We start from the raw sequence: 17,538 nt of genomic DNA on the forward strand, positions 1-17,538 counted from the left end.
CACACCACATTATTGCCATAAAATTCCCAGATCACCAGCATTTTCTCCGGAACAAACACGTGCAAATACCAGCTCACAACAAAACCACTCGGCATGTACACTTGCCAGGGCATTCAGGGCAAATTTTATTCACACACCACACGCACCATATGTACACTGATCCAAAATACCTCTCAGATTTTAGCCTAACATACTTTGCCCAACCCCTAGCCTGCTGAATCATTTATGATCAGCAGAAAGCATATAACCATGTTTTCCTCCGATGACCACGTTTCCCTCCATCAATTCTCTGAGCATCATACAGTGTAATCAACACATCTCTGTTCCAGGTAATCCAAGAAACACTGTCATCTTCCACAGGCATAATCTTCCATCCCTTATTCCACAACACAACACCAGAACCTCTTGAGACAAAGCTCCTGACATAGACACCATCCTGCCTCATTTCAACTCCAAAATCCCTGATACGATCAGCATCAATATCGAAGAACCAGTGGAGCAACTCTTGTTGAGGGTAAAAATTGATGAAAGCCTCATCAAAAAAGACTTGTTGTGCCATAACACTTTCCTGTCCACCATCAGCATAAGAAGCTTCACCATCAAAGCCAGCCACCACAGGCAAAACAAACTCCTCTTCAACAGGCACCATTCCCAAAGCATCCATCTCAGTTCTTGTATGCTCTTCTTCATCAAAACCACCAAGAATTTCATCCATTACAGCATCCCTCTCATCCATAGCAGCAGCATCATTCAAAGCCTTCTGTTGCTTCTCTTTCTTCATAGCCTCAATTCTGATCATGGCTTTTTTAACATTTATGCACATCTGGTCATCCAGCTCCAACTCAGGCTCCTCATCCTGTAGACTGTCTATTTCCCACTCATCCCACATAGGTTTATCATCCAAAGATTTAAAAACAAGCTCTTTCACATCACAGGCATACCTTTGTTCAGGATTCACTTGTACCTCCTCGCATTCCTCATGTATGGCTTCTTCCTGTTCAGCAACTTCATCACCAAGCACATCCTCATCAATAACCACGGCATCCATCTCTGCATCCTCCTCACTAGATGAAGTATCCTCACTAGTAGTGGTGCTACTCGTATCATCACTCGAATCAGCTTCACTCTCCTCTTCATCATTGACAGGCTTTTGGTTATCCATATTAAACTGCTTCTTATCGCCTCTCCTGTCATATAGAGTAATAACCCCTTTCCTCCAATCCTGAACAGCCTTCACTGCTCTCAGCCATGGTCTTCCCAAAATGATGGGGAATGCACCCATTCCTGCAGGCATAACATGACAATCCACAAGCACCTTCACATCAAAAGCTTCCAATTCCAATTCCTTAACCATACCTAAGCATTTGACTTTCTGATGATTAGCCAGCCGAATTCGAAATCCAGACGCTTCAGTGAAATCAAGACCAAGCCTCTCCACAGCTGCCAATGTGATCACACAAATCTGTGCTCCACCATCTATGTATGCCTCTCCCAGATTCTTCCCTTTATACCACACATTCACCACAGGACATATGTCAGGCAACTCCTGAACAGATAGAACAGTCACTATCCCTTTAGCAGGCTCCTTCTCTCTCGGATTCACAAGTCTTTTCCATTGACGCTTCAAATTAGGAGCTAACTCTATCAATTGCCCAAAAGTAATGTTAGCCTTCCTTTCAGCCATATCCTCCTGCAAACTGTAGCTATCCTGCCCACCCCCTAGTGGAAAATCAGTTACCTGAAACTTCCTACGAGACCTCCTCTTCTGCTTGACCTTCACATCTTCTCCTTCCTTCACTTTTCCTTTCTTCTTGCTGGGCCCTGCAGCATCCTTACTTTCTCTTTCCTGTGGCATCCGTTTCCCCAAAGGCATCACATCTGCTTCTGCTTCCTTCGTCTTCTCAAGGGTGACCACATCTATCACCTTAGTTTTACCCTTCTCTTCAGCTGTGATTCCACTCGGACCTGCTTGATCCCTGATATCAATACCATAATCATTTGACCTGTCAGGTAGCTGTGAAGGTAGTGGGTACATATCACCACCCATACGTTGAGGCTTATCACAATCTGTACTCAGATGACCAAGTTCACCACAGTTCCAGCATGTAGGAATGAAATGACGGCCCCTACCGCGACCACGTCCATACCCTGCTTGTCCATCTCCCCCTTCAGGATTGTTACCACGGCCTCTACCACGTCCACCACCTGTACTTCCCATCAAATTCAAGCTCAAATTCTTCATAAGATCAACCATCTGCCTCATATCCTGCCGCAATCCCTCATCAGAACCTGCAGAAACTATAGGTACTCCCTGACTAGCTTGAGGCATCATCTGCATTGCTTGGGCTTCAGTAGGCTTCATCCTCTCAATCACTGCACTCATAGGTGTAGCCTCTACTCTCCGAATCTCCGGTTGTGCTACAACTGGAATCATCCCCAACTGATTCATTCGCTGCAGTTTCCAATCTTTTGACTTAGCAATCTCCACCGCATCCTCAAAAGACCTGGGCTTCTTCAATTCCACTTTCCAGCGAATACTCCTCTTAAGTCCAGCTACAAACTTGTTCTTCTTCATCATATCTGGCGGCACCTGGTCTTCTCCCAAAGCCCTGCATAGAGTCTCCCATAGCAAAGAAAATTTCTTCATATAATCATCTATTGATTCAAACTCACCTTGTGTCAGAGCTTGCACCTCATGCCAAACCTTGTCGGGGTCTTCAACCTTCTTGAACCTGTTGCTGAGTGCTGTCTTTAATCCATCCTCAGTCATCTCAATGCGTGGAACAGCATCCCTCAATGACTCCTCATAAGCCCTGTACCAGGTCCTTGCATCCCCTTTCAAACAGATGCTCAACAGCCGCAACACCTGTACCTGCTCACTGATGTGGTTGCTTATACATGCAACCTCCATCCTTTCCAAGAAATCTGCCACATCCTCACTCGGACCACCATAAAACTCTGGGTAAGACATCATCTTAACCCCAAAACTTCACTTCCAATCCCAAGCAGAACCCAAAAACACCTTCCTTCAATCTCTCACTCTGGGGCATACACCCTCGTAAGAGAAATCCCTGAGCAGTCCTCTGTCAACTGAGCCACTCCTCAATCATACAATCCTTGAGCAACTCCTCAGTGGGGGCACCAGAAGGATGTGAGGTGAAAAAAGGAAGAAAGAACCTGCCTCTATAGCTCTTCCACCTCCCAAACTTAGAAAAACTACCACGAACGGGGCACCACCAGCCACCGGCTGGAACACTCTCTCAACATTCGCCACCCACCCACACCATAAGATAGCTCAGAACCACAACGACAGATGATCATTCAACAAAAAACATATACAGCATCAACCATGTACAATACTCAACAAAATACACCAAAGACCAGGACTCTGGCCAGGATTTACTGCCAAGGGAATACACCCTTGCGTCTGACGACCAAGCCTCTGTTTCCCGGTACCTGTAATCTCCAGAGGGCGCCCACACCAGCAACCCTTCTTCACTTTCTCTGTAGCCTGGCTACTCTCTGTCTGCTGCTATCTGCCAATATGTCGTAGGCGAGCCCCACTGTCTCCAGCCCACACATCAGCACCTCTACTGCATCCAACACACACAAAAGCCCAAGGCTCCCTCTCTGGTCAGCATCCACGCACTGCCTGCAATCACCGCCCACACAAGACCAGCTACTCTCACCAGAAGGCGCCCACACCAGCTAACCTTCACTCAGCAGCTCCCACTCTCTGTATGTCGTGACCAGCAGTCTCACCAACCCCAGAGCCTCTGCAAAACCTCTTCACCACGAACCCACTGCTCACCGCAGCATCCTCAGATATCTAGCCCAAGCCACATCTCACTCAAGGCCCACACCAGCCCGTCTCTTACCCGTCATCACTTCAGAGCCACAGCAGCTCTCCACTTCCCTGTACACTTTCCCAGTAGCCCTCACGGCTGCTTTCTCACACGGTTACCTACAGCTGCCTTCCATTCCAAAGCAGCCTCCATACATCAGCTTGTCCCTTGGCCTCCTCTCACTTCGAGGCAGCAACTCCACACTTCCTCGCCTCCACGCAACTCCTGCAGCACCACACCAAAACATATGGGCCTGCTCACTCTCTCTCTCTCTCTCACTGCGTTCTGAGCAAAGGCCCCTCCAGTTCTTCAGGGCAGCCCCGAGCAAAAGGTGACGACTCTCCTCTGTACAGTGCCTCTGTCTTCGCCTGTAGCCAGCCTCACCTCTTCTCGCTGCAGCAGCCCCCCAGCAAGACGACCAGCCACTTTCCTCTTTGCAAGCATCGACCACTTGACGACCTCCTCTGGCCTTCCTTTCACACTTTCTGGCGATGCTGCAGGCGCCTCTCACTTAGCGGCTCCCAGGCCTCTTCTCCTCTGCAGCAACTGGCGACCTCTTCTACTCGTCAAAAGCGGCCCCCTCTCTTTTCCCCGGCTCTCCTCTTGCTACTACACCAACCCGTCACCTTCTAGATTACCAGCTGGCCGCCACCTTTACCCTTCCATGTGGCCTTCTAAATTGGCCATGTGGATATATTAATATCATTTTTTTAAAGGCCTCAAGCACAAAATGATGGGGCCACCCTCAAATATAAAAGAGCCCCTTTTCCTTATACTTTTCCAGATCATACCACCGCGCCGAACCTTCCAAAAAATGCGAGAGTTGCCTGCATTCTCGTCAGCTGCATCATTAACTTGCTAAACACGATGATTACCCATCAATTTCTAATCTCGATGCTCTGCATTTAGCAACCACCGGCACACCACATTATTGCCATAAAATTCCCAGATCACCAGCATTTTCTCCGAAACAAACACGTGCAAATACCAGCTCACAACAAAACCACTCGGCCTGTACACTTGCCAGGGCATTCAGGGCAAATTTTATTCACACACCACACGCACCATATGTACACTGATCCAAAATACCTCTCAGATTTTAGCCTAACATCTGGCAAGATGTCAAATGATGGCATAAACCAGATTGTTGCTGTGAGAAGCTTGATAAGAACAACTAATTCCATGCTTGGAGTTTCAGGTTAACAAATTTCTTGATGGGAAAGGGTTACTGGGACTACATAGAAGGTGAGCATGAAGAGGCACCGGAGATACCAGAGATCAATCCGACTGCTGCTGCAGATGTGAAAGACTTCAAGGATTGGAACCAAGGAGCCAGAAAATTTATGTATTGGCTCTCTATTCAATATACAAGACACCATGATTGGGCACATATAAGATGCCAAGTCCCTCAAGGAGGCGTGGGACACCTTGGTAAAACTCTATGAAACAAATACCAAGGCACGAAAGATACAGTTGAAGAATGAACTTCATACTATGCAAAAAAAGAGTATGTCTCTAAATGACTATGCATTGAAGATCAAGGGTATTGTGGAATCCCTTTTATCTATTGGTGTTTCAGTAGATGATGATGATAAGGTGGAAGTTTGTCTACGTTGTCGTGCCATGGCACGTCTATGGTGTGAAACCATGCATGTGAGGCTATCAAATGCAAATCCAGATGCATGGGTTAAGTGCCATGACGAGTCATTATATGATGCCATGTACATATGTTCATATTGTAAATGAGGTTCAATAAGACGAGCTGAGCCAGGTCTCGGAGTTTTTGTATATGAGTATGGTGGGTGATGGTTTTGCTGTTACTCAGAGCTCATGGGTAAGTTGGAAACATTCAGTTATATATGATGGTATGAGTGGTTCGCCAAAGGGATATGTTAATGATGTTAATGGCTTCCCATGTGCATAATGTGTAGTAGCTTTTTTTTATGGTATTGATGGGCCGAGTCAGTGAATACCTCTTAAGGGAGTGCAAACATGAGCCATGCCAATGCACAAGGGAATGCATTTATGAAGACATGGAGATACATTTGAGTGAACAATTAGAGGATTCTACAAATTACATGGTCGATATGATGACATTATAAACCATGGAGGCATCAAGAGCAATGGAGATCCAATGGAGCATTAGAGTGCCGAAGTCTTTATCGAATGCGGGAGACACAATTGGATGATCAACCTTGTATTGGAAAGCTTGCCTTGATGCCAATGTTAGGAGCATCACATACCTTATTGAATGTACATTATAATAAGGGACATTATGAGAGCAGCTTGCGTGGCATTAAAAAAAAAAGAAGAAATAATCGAAAGCATTAGAAAAGGAAAGGTGGCGCATGAGTATTTTGGAAGAGGGAAAATGCGTGAAGATAGCTGCAAAAGGTGGGAGGGGCGCCGAATTCCTTGCGGGGGAAAGAAGAAAAAACCAGAGTGTGGGAGAGGAGCGTATATCAGAAGGGGTCTGCAGAAAAAAAAAAAAAAGAGAGCAGAGACGTCTTCGACCAGAGTTTTCAATTGCAAGCTGGCGACGACTGTTCATGTCATGTAGGAGCTTGAATTGATGAGCTAATTGAGTGCTATCTAGTGAAGGGATTTTTAAATATATATATATATGTTTCCAGCCTTTCACGGCCTGCAGAGCAAAGCGCCGTATGGAGCTAATAAAAAAATCATGTGAAATCCGCCTCCCTACCTTCAGATAAGTGTTGATTTACTTTTATTTTTTTTCACCATCCTACCTACCCATGATTTGAAAAATCGTAAGGTCCATAAAACCTTTGTAAATCAAGAAAGACTTGGTGTGAGGAGTTGTGATATTAATGCATCAAAATACGTGGAATCAAAATATCAGAAAATGCAGCAAGGATTTTGGTAAATTTGAATTGTTTCTACCCTAGTGGATCTGAAATGCAAGCCATTTCTTAAAAAATCATGTGAGCATGTTATAGTTATGCTATATATCGCCTTTTGTTTGTGAGTTGTTGGAATTTAAAGGCAGGTTTTCAAGTGAAAAAGAACATCATGAGATGATGGAATTGATGACTCTAGATGTATGGAATGTAAATGGTCACATGTATGTTGGAAATATTTGAAGGTCATATTATGCCTACATGTGATTGGTTTTGAGGGATTTGGAAAAAGGAGCAAGTGAATCTATGCTTGGAAAGGGACAAGCACTTGGTACACAATTTTGTGCAATCATCAGGATGAATTCAAGGATGTATTGAGGTGAATTGACACATGTATATGTCATTAAAAATGGATATGTCCTATGCTCCTTGGAGAATTTTGTGTGAGAGTTTCCTTGTGGAATTTGGTACCTACTCTCACAGCTAGAAGTCTCGTACTTTCCCAGCGACACCGTCCACGTCACGACAGCGCTTTGGTGAACCCGACGTGAAACTACTGGGGTGAGAGTGTGGTGAAAAACACAGGGAAGATATGGCTGAGAATTCTGAGGGTCAGGGGGTTCATTTTGATCCCGAAGTTATGCAGATGTTTAAGATGTTTACTATGTACATGCAACAGCAGCAAGCTGCTGAGAGGGGACAAATTTCCACGACCAAAGCACTACAATCAATTGTGAAAAAGGTGGATCAATTTGATGGAAAGGATATCACAAAGTACCTGCACAATTACATAAAGGAAATGGAGCTAAACAGGGTAACTGAGGAGGATATGGTTCGAAGTTTTGTGCTGGTATGTGTTCCTGAAATAAGAGAACGCATAAGAGGATTGCAGACAGCACATGGTGGCAGAAATCGGGAGGAGTTCAAGCTTGCTTTAAAGGACGAATATTTCATGGAGGATTCTGAGCGAGTGACCAAACGAACTTTCTTGGAATGGGTCACAAAACCTAAAATGGGAATTTCTGCCACCACAGAGCTGCTAAGAGAGTTTGAGAAGCGCTATGCCCAGCTGTCAAGGATAGAGCGCACAACTTTGGACAGAGAAAAAACAGAGCTCTTCTTACAAGCAGCTGGGAAAGATCTCCAAGAAAAACTGAAAATTCTCCTTGAGGACAAGGATACAGAGCAGCGACTAAAGAGTGATTGGAATGATGTTGAGGATGCGGTCACTATGCTAGCAAAGCGGCAACGAAGGAGGGATAAAATGGTGATGAGCTCGGGAACTCCTATAACTGCTGTTACCCCTGAGAATCTACCAAAACCAGCTGCTACAATCCCAAAGGTAGAAGGGCCGATGGATGAGCTTATTAAGGGTATGCGTGACCTAAAATTGAAGATGTCCAGGATTGAAGAAAAGGGGCTACCATTAGGACAGGCTTCTATGCAAAGGCCTCAAAGTAAAGAAGGGTTTACATACAGATGCATATGGTGTGATGACCCAGAACATGCAAAGAAAGATTGTGCTAGCTATAAAGAAGCCCTTGAAAATCAACTTGTGTTTTTCAAAGATGGGAAAATCCACCTTACAGAGACTGGTCTTCCATTGAGTACAAACTTTGGGAAAGGAGGGATGAAAAAGCTGGTTGAGGATATGGCTGCTAGTCATGCCATCTCTATGGTTGAGGCAGCAACCTATGGATTAAAGGCTCGTCAATCAAAGCAGGGATCTGAGAATGATGAAGATTATGAGAATGAAGACTTTTGGCCATCAACAATGGAATTAATTGCATCAAAGAAGGTGTCTAAGCAAGCTTTGCATGAAGCCGGTGACTGTATACGTCTTGAGACTGGCTGGGAGGAGCCTGTGCATTCTTTATCTGTTCATGCCTACATTGCTAAATGCCAAAATAATGACGCACAGGTAGAGGAGAAGCGTAAAAGGGAAAATGAGGAAGGAGGGCCATCAAAAAGAGTTACACGTGGAAGTGAAAAGAAGGATCCTGGGCCATCACATATGCCTCCACTGCATAGCAGACCTCCACAGGAAGTATCAATGGAAGAAGTGCCAGCAAAAATGAAGCATGAGAAGGAGAAGGGTAAAGGGAAAAGTCCACTCTACAAGCTTCAATCTGATATTGAAGCCGCCAGATCTCAAAAAGGTGCTTGAAGAGAGGATTCTAAACAGTAGGGTGGAATTTACACTAGGGGGAAGTCTTGGGAATCGCAAAGAAAGAATTCCATGATGAGATAATTGATATTATAGGAAGGAAAAGGCAATCCATAATTGAATCTATTCCATCACAAGGGGAGGCAAGCACTTCCAAGACTCATGGAGTACAGGTACAGCAAAAGGAAGAGAGGGAAAATGTGGTGGAATGTAATCACTCTGCTGATGGGGCACGACAAGTGCGTTTTGTGGAAGAGGATGATGAAAAAGAAGTTCTTACAAAGAGTCATTACTCCAGGAGCCATTGGGCAAGAGCAACCACTGAAACCCTTTTCAAAATAGGAGATTTGGAAGAGCCATACGTTGCTCTAATTGATCATGGGTCTGAAATAAATCTTATGGCTAAAAATCTCTACAACAAATGTAAGTGGCCAATGGATGTAGATCATGGGTGGATGATTAAAGCAGCTAATAACTCATCTGGAGAGCTCTATGCAGCATGTCCAAATGTAAGGGTAACAATAGGAGATGTGAAAGATGATCAGAACTTCTTTGTTCAGGAGATGTCATCGTATCCCCTCATCCTTGGGCAACCCTACATTACAGCTGTAAGGATGGAAACAAAGGTTTTGGATGATGGCTCGGCATATGCGAGAATAAGGAGTAAAGATGGCAAAAAAGCTGTTCAGTTTTTGACAGTTTGCATTAACCATGAAAGGAATCGTGAGTCTCTTCGAGCACAGTCACTCCCAAAGATAAATAGAGAATTCATGAATTACAGGGAGATGAGAGATTTTGGCCAGGTGCCATTGTAAAGCGGGATTCCAATGGTACAAGGGGAAATGAGTTCTCGCAGGACTCAATCAATGTAAATAACTTTTCAGCAAATTTTCAGGGATTCTCTAGCTATGGGTCACTGGTCTTTGTAGAAAGCAAGGATTTGAAGCGTGGCATGCGTAGACATGTACAAAATGAACAAAAAAGTTTTGAGCAGTGTGGTCTTTTGGAGAAAAATGAGTTTATTTCAGGGGTGCTTGATGAGGTGTCATTTGTAGATACTATGGATGTGCTTTTTGATATGGGAAGAGCATGCTTACAGGGTGGAAATGAGACGATAGAGGTGTCCTCTGTGGAGATGTATGATATAATCCGAGAATTTGAGGGGGTGGAATGCAAAAACATGAATTGCGAGATGGATGCTCATGTTGATACAAAGTACAAAACAGTAAAGAAGGTGAAACCAATTGCCTTGCCTTTGCCACCAGGAAGCAAGGAGAAAATGGATGAAGCTTCTATGCAACCAAATCTTAGAGATCCGAAGAAAATTGGGCATAAGTTTACACAGGAAACTCTAAAAGAGCTGAAGATTGGTGAGAAGGATTTTCTGTTGCCAGTTGAAAAGAAATGCTTTGAGGGAATGCTTGTGAAACATGGGAAAGCCTTTGCTTTTCAGCCGCATGAGATAGGCTGTGTTGATCCAAGTGTAACAGCACCAATGGTGATCTTTACTATTCCACATGTGCCCTGGAACCTGCGGCGGCCAATTCCAGTACCAAAGGCTCTCTTGCCAAAGTTGATGGAATTACTAAGAGAAAAGATCAAGATGGGAATTTTGGAGCCATCATGCGCTCCATATTCCAACAGATGGTTTACTGTACCAAAGAAAAATGGGACATTGCGCTTTATTCAAGACATGCAACCTGTAAACAAAGTCACAATCAAGAATGTGGGAGCAGGTCCGATTGTGGATGAGTTTGCAGAAGCATTTGCAGGAAAAGCTATATACTCTATGGGTGATCTGTATTCGGGATATGATCAGTTCCAGCTGGATATACAAAGCAGGGACTTGACCACAATGAGAACTCCTTTGGGATTAGTAAGGATGTGTACCTTACCACAGGGAGCCACCAACTCAGTGGCACATATGATGAATGGAATGAATAAAGTCTTGCGAGACTTCATACCACAAATAACTATGCCATTTCTGGATGATGTGCCAATAAAAGGCTGTGATGATGAGAAAGACAAAGATGGGGATTTGGATTCAAAAGGGTGCCGCAAGTTTGTGGCAAATCATATAAAGGATTGTGATATGATTCTATCCAGTCTTGAAGAAGTGAATCTTACTTTGTCTGGATTGAAATCAGTGTTTGGGGTTGGTGAAGTGCTAATATAGTGGGACATCTTTGTAGTACTAATGGACGCCGACCTTGTCCAGCCAAGATAGATGCAATACAAAGAATGAAAGAGATATGCATTAATGTTACAGAGCTGAGGAGATTTCTTGGCGCATGTGTCTTTTACGTTATTTGGATCCCACATTATGCGCATGTAGCAGATCCTCTTTATCAACTCTTGAGGAAAAATCAAAAATTTTTGTGGAATGTAGCACATACTAAAGCTATGCGGAAGCTGAAATATCTGCTTCAATCATCACCTACTCTAAGGAAGGCAGATTACGAGTGTGGTAAGCCTGTGATTGTTATAGTTGACACTAGTCCTACTGGGATAGGATGGGTAGTAGGGCAAGATGATGAGGATGATCACAGGTATGTAATCAAATTCGGAGCAAAGGTATTAAGCTTTCGACAACGAAAGTATCCACAGATCAAGAGAGAGTTATGGGGAATAGTCACTGCTCTAAAATGTGAAAAAGAATATCTTATTGGGGCATCTGTACTTGTGGAAACAGATTGCTTGCCACTTCTTGGGATGATAGCAAGCTGTACCACTTCAGATATTTCTATGCTTAGGTGGATTGCCTATATCAAGTCACTAAATCCTGAGTTTCAGCATATTGCAGGAAAAGATAATCCAGTTTGCAGATATGCTATCAAGAGCTAGGTATGAAGATGAAAAAGAGATGATTAGCGACATTGATGATGTGGGTACAAAGTTCTACACTACAGCATATGCAAAAGGGGACCATATTTGCCTATCAAATAAACTTGAGTCTTTTATTGAGGAAATATATGAAGGAGATTGGTTGCTTATTGGTCAATATTTGAGTACTCTGACAAGATAGGAAAATTGGTCTGACTCAAAATTTAAGAGCATATGGTTATTTTCTAAAGGATGGGTACCTCTGGAAGCATCCTAAGCAGAGGAATGCTATGCCACAGAGAGTCATATGTGATAAAGAGTCTCAAGGGAAGCTTGTGAAAGAATTCCATGAGAGTCTCTGGGCTGGACATCGAAGTGTGTGGGCCACCTTTACCAAAATAAAGGAAAAATATTGGTGGAAAGGAATGTACAAGGATATTTCCCGATATGTGGAAACATGCATGATATGTCAAATGTACTCAAATGTATGACATCGTGATGGCTTGCAACCAACCTACCCACCTGCCATGCACTACAAATGGGTAGTGGATCTAGTTACAATGCCTTTGGGAATTTGGCAGATGCGGTACATATAGAGAAGATTTGACAAATCAGGTAGAAGGGCGTGCTCTTAGAACAAAGAGTACGGAAACAGTATGCAAATTTCTCTTGGAAGATGTGATTTGTCGGTATGGTTGTGTTGCAAAAATAACAGCTGATAGGGGTGAGCTATAGAAGATGTTGAAGAAGCAAGGGAATTCTTCTCTAGAATTGGCATCAAATTGTCCCTAACATGTGCTTACAATCCTGAGGGCAATGGTAAAAGTGAGCGAGGACATCCTCCAATCATTAAAGCTTTGGCTAAGGCATGCAGAGAAAGAATGTGAGAGTGGCCAAGGCTGCTACCATATGCCTTGTGGGCTGACCGTACAACTCATAGCTCAGTGACAGGATACATGTCTGCAGAATTAATGTATGGTTAGAAGCCAGTAATGCCAGTTGAAGAAGTAGTTCCAACTTGCAATGTTTTGCCCTGGTGGATGGAAGGATTGAGCAGGGAAGACCTCCTTGCATTGCAAATAAGGCAACTGGAGAGAAGGCCAGAAGATGTAGAGCTTGCTAAAGCTCGCTTGAGAGATGCAAGGTTGAAAAATAAAGAAAGATTTGATAGAAGACACAGACTCCGGCCAAAAACTATTGAAGAAGGTGATTGGGTTCTAATGTATGATAGTAGCCTTGACAACCAGTTCACTGTTCAAAGGAAGTTTGCAAAAAGATGGTTTGGCCCTTACATTGTCAAGCATGTGCATGGAAATGTCACGTATACTTTGTGTGAGCTTGATGGAACAGAGATAAAGAATCTTGTAGGTAGCAGGCAAAAGGATCAAGATGTTCAAAAGAAGGCTTGACAATGATCGTTTTGATTCACAAGGAACTCACGATGAGAGGCTTGATAATGATAACATGGATATGACTGAAGAGGAAGAGGATGATTTTCCTAATAATGTTGAAGATGAGGACGACATCCAGATATATGTGGATCTTGATGATGATTTGGCACATACCAGAGGATGTGCAGGTTTAGAGGGGGTGGATGTCGTGCCATGGCACATCTATGGTGTGAAACCATGCATGTGAGGCTATCAAATGCAAATCCAGATGCATGGGTTAAGTGCCATGACGAGTCATTATATGATGCCATGTACATATGTTCATATTGTAAATGAGGTTCAATAAGACGAGACAGGTCTCGGAGTTTTTGTATATGAGTGTGGTGGGTGATGGTTTTGCTGTTACTCAGAGCTCATGGGTAAGTTGGAAACATTCACTTATATATGATGGTATGAGTGGTTCGCCAAAGGGATATGTTAATGATGTTAATGGCTTCCCATGTGCATAATGTGTAGTAGCTTTTTTTTATGGTATTGATGGGCCGAGTCAGTGAATACCTCTTAAGGGAGTGCAAACATGAGGGCATGCCAATGCACAAGGGAATGCATTTATGAAGACATGGAGATGCATTTATGAAGACATTGGAGATACATTTGAGTGAACAATTGGAGGATTCTACAAATTACATGGTCGATATGATGACATTATAAACCATGGAGGCATCAAGAGCAATGGAGATCCAATGGAGCATTAGAGTGCCAAAGTCTTTATCGAATGCGGAAGACACAATTGGATGATCAACCTTGTATTGGAAAGCTTGCCTTGATGCCAATGTTAGGAGCATCACATACCTTATTGAATTTAGATTATAATAAGGGACATTATGAGAGCAGCTTGCGTGGCATAAAAAAAAAGAAGAAGAAATAATCGAAAGCATTAGAAAAGGAAAGGTGGCGCATGAGTATTTTGGAAGAGGGAAAATGCATGAAGATAGCTGCAAAAGGTGGGAGGGGCGCCGAATTCCTTGCGGGGGAAAGAAGAAAAAACCAGAGTGTGGGAGAGGAGCGTATATCAGAAGGGGTCTGCAGAAAAAAAAAAAGAGAGCAGAGACGTCTTCGACCAGAGTTTTCAATTGCAAGCTGGCGGCGACTGTTCAAGTCATGTAGGAGCTTGAATTGATGAGCTAATTGAGTGCTATCTAGTGAAGGGATTTTTATATATATATATAGATGTTTCCAGCCTTTCACGGCCTGCAGCAGCGAAGCGCCGTATGGAGCTAATAAAAAAATCATGTGAAATCTGCCTCCCTACCTTCAGATAAGTGTTGATTTACTTTTATTTTTTTTCACCATCCTACCTACCCACGATTTGAAAAATCGTAAGGTCCATAAAACCTTTGTAAATAAAGAAAGACTTGGTGTGAAGAGTTGTGATATTAATGCATCAAAATACGTGGAATCAAAATATCAGAAAATGCAGCAAGGATTTTGGTAAATTTGAATTGTTTCTACCCTAGTGGATCTGAAATGCAAGCCATGGAATTTCTTAAAAAAATCATGTGAGCATGTTATAGTTATGCTATATATCGCCTTTTGTTTGTGAGTTGTTGGAATTTAAAGGCAGGTTTTCAGGTGAAAAAGAACATCATGAGATGATGGAATTGATGACTCTGGATGTATGGAATGTAAATGGTCACATGTATGTTGGAAATATTTGAAGGTAATATTATGCCTACATGTGATTGGTTTTGAGGGATTTGGAAAGAGGAGCAAGTGAATCTATGCTTGGAAAGGGACAAGCACTTGGTACACAATTTTGTGCAATCATCAGGATGAATTCAAGGATGTATTGAGGTGAATTGACACATATATATGTCATTAAAAATGGATATTTCCTATGCTCCTTGGAGAATTTTGTGTGAGAGTTTCCTTGTGGAATTTGGTACCTACTCTCACAGCTAGAAGTCTCGTACTTTCCCAGCGACACCGTCCATGTCATGATAGCGCTTTAGTGAACCCGACGTGAAACTGCTGGGGTGAGAGTGTGGTGAAAAACACAGGGAAGATATGGCTGAGAATTCTGAGGGTCAGGGGGTTCATTTTGATCCCGAAGTTATGCAGATGTTTCAGATGTTTACTATGTACATGCAACAGTAGCAAGCTGCTGAGAGGGGAAAAATTTCCACGACCAAAGCACTACAATCAATTGTGAAAAAGGTGGATCAATTTGATGGAAAGGATATCACAAAGTACCTGCGCAATCACATAAAGGAAATGGAGCTAAACAGGGTGACTGAGGAGGATATGGTTCGAAGTTTTGAGCTGGTATGTGTTCCTGAAATAAGAGAACGCATAAGAGGATTGCAGACAGCACATGGTGGCAGAAATTGGGAGGAGTTCAAGCTTGCTTGAAAGGATGAATATTTCATGGAGGATTCTGAGCGAGTGACCAAACGAACTTTCTTGGAATGGGTCACAAAACCTAAAATGGGAATTTCTGCCACTGTAAGATTCCTCCCCCAACCCCTTTTTGATGTCTAGTATCTTCCCCTGTAATCAACCCTCTTCAGAAATATAAAGACCCTGTTGCTAACTATTTTAGCCTAGAGAGAGAAAAAAATTTTTAGAGAGAGAATATTCAGATTTTGAATATTTTTGGATAGAAAAATATCTCTTATAATTCAGATGAGTTCCCCTGAAACAGAAATTCAAAAAAGAATTTTCCAATGTGCAATTGGAATTAATTGAAAATAGCTATAAAGAACCTTAGCCTAAGGGTCTAGATTTTCAGAAATCTTTAGACTATGGTCCAATTAAGGTTCCTATGGACCAATAGCATCAATCCATGTGTAGGGAGGAGATAAATCCAACTTGTAAAAAGAAAATACCCAAAAATGAGTAAATGCTCTATGTGCAATATTAAAAATATGAGATATTTTGGGTATAATGATTTTATTATGACACATATGTAAGGAAGGGGAGTCCCTTAAATGCTCACATAAGATGAAGAGTTGAAAATGTACAAGGTTTATTAGTAAAAAACTATGAGCAATATTAAAAATATGACATATGTAAGGAAGGGGAATTCTTTAAAGGAGGTGCATATTTCACATAAGATGAAGAGTTGAAAATGTACAAGGATTATTAGTAAAAAACTATGAGCAATATTAAAAATATGACATATGTAAGGAAGGGGAATTCTTTAAAGGAGGTGCATATTTCACATAAGATGAAGAGTTGAAAATGTACAAGGTTTATTATTTAGTAAAAAACTATGAGCAATATTAAAATGATTCCATTATGACACATATGTAAGGAAGGGGAGTTCTTTAAAGGAGGTGCATATTTCACATGCTTGAATGAGTTTTAAACTCATAAAAATTGAGATATTTCATCTCTCCTCTCTCCTCATTCAAGTCTAGTTCCAAAAAGTTAGCTTAACTGATCTAAAAATGGTCAAATATTGACCAAACTGATTTAGAAAATTCTAGAATCAGTTTGTTTGGTTAGGAGCTCAATTTTTCCTATAAATAGAAGCCTCCCCCTTGTTGAAAAATATATAGTGTTTATGCATCGTTACTCTACTCCACCTAAGCCAGAAACTGTGAATTCATTTAATAATTCACTAGTTTTTGGAGCTTCCCTCTTTCTTCAATCCCCATTAGTGGCTCCATCAACATACTTAACCAATTGATTGGTTGGGGGCCTCTACCGTGAACAAAGAATCAAGCAAGTTGTAAGGTAATTAGTGAATATTGATCTTTCTATAATTTCTCAATGTTTCTCTCTTCTCAACCCCTCTCAAGCTTGAGAAGTTTAATTGGTATGGTTTTTTTTTTAATGCTATTGAAGTTTGAATAGTAGTGAAGAGTTACATAATGCTATTGAAGTTAATTTTCATTTATGTTTAAATTCTAATGATTTTTATGTAAATTCTCTCTCTCACTCAAGAAATGGTCATACTCATGAACCGTTCTCAATCCAAATCAAGCTTTTCATAAAGCTTTTCCTTAACCCAAGATTAAGCCATGCTTGAGGCCAAATTAATGGCTTTTTTCTATGCTTTTAGTTTATGTATATTAATGATTCAATCCATTATGGATTGATAATCCAATTAGAGATTATTTTAATTATTTTCTTAATGATAAGCATTATCCCTTAGAAAAAATTGAGATTTATCAGTCATAGCAGCGGAGCTATGGCAAAATTTTTATAAAAATTATGCATAAAATAATCTCATTCAAAACATAAAAAGAGGACTTCCTACCATATTCTAGGAATTATCATCCTAGATTAATTGAAAGAATTTCATTACAATCATGGAGAAATTGAATTTTAATATTATGCATAATGGATAAATTTTTATATCCAAAGTGTTATTTTTATCATTTTTAATTTTCATGCATAGAAGTATGCATAAAGGAAAATTTTTATATCAAAAGTGTTACTTT

Source organism: Cibotium barometz, chromosome 14, assembly GCF_041138505.1.
Source record: "Cibotium barometz isolate CiBa-2024 chromosome 14, ASM4113850v1, whole genome shotgun sequence".
In the NCBI taxonomy this organism is placed as follows: Eukaryota; Viridiplantae; Streptophyta; class Polypodiopsida; order Cyatheales; family Cibotiaceae; genus Cibotium; species Cibotium barometz.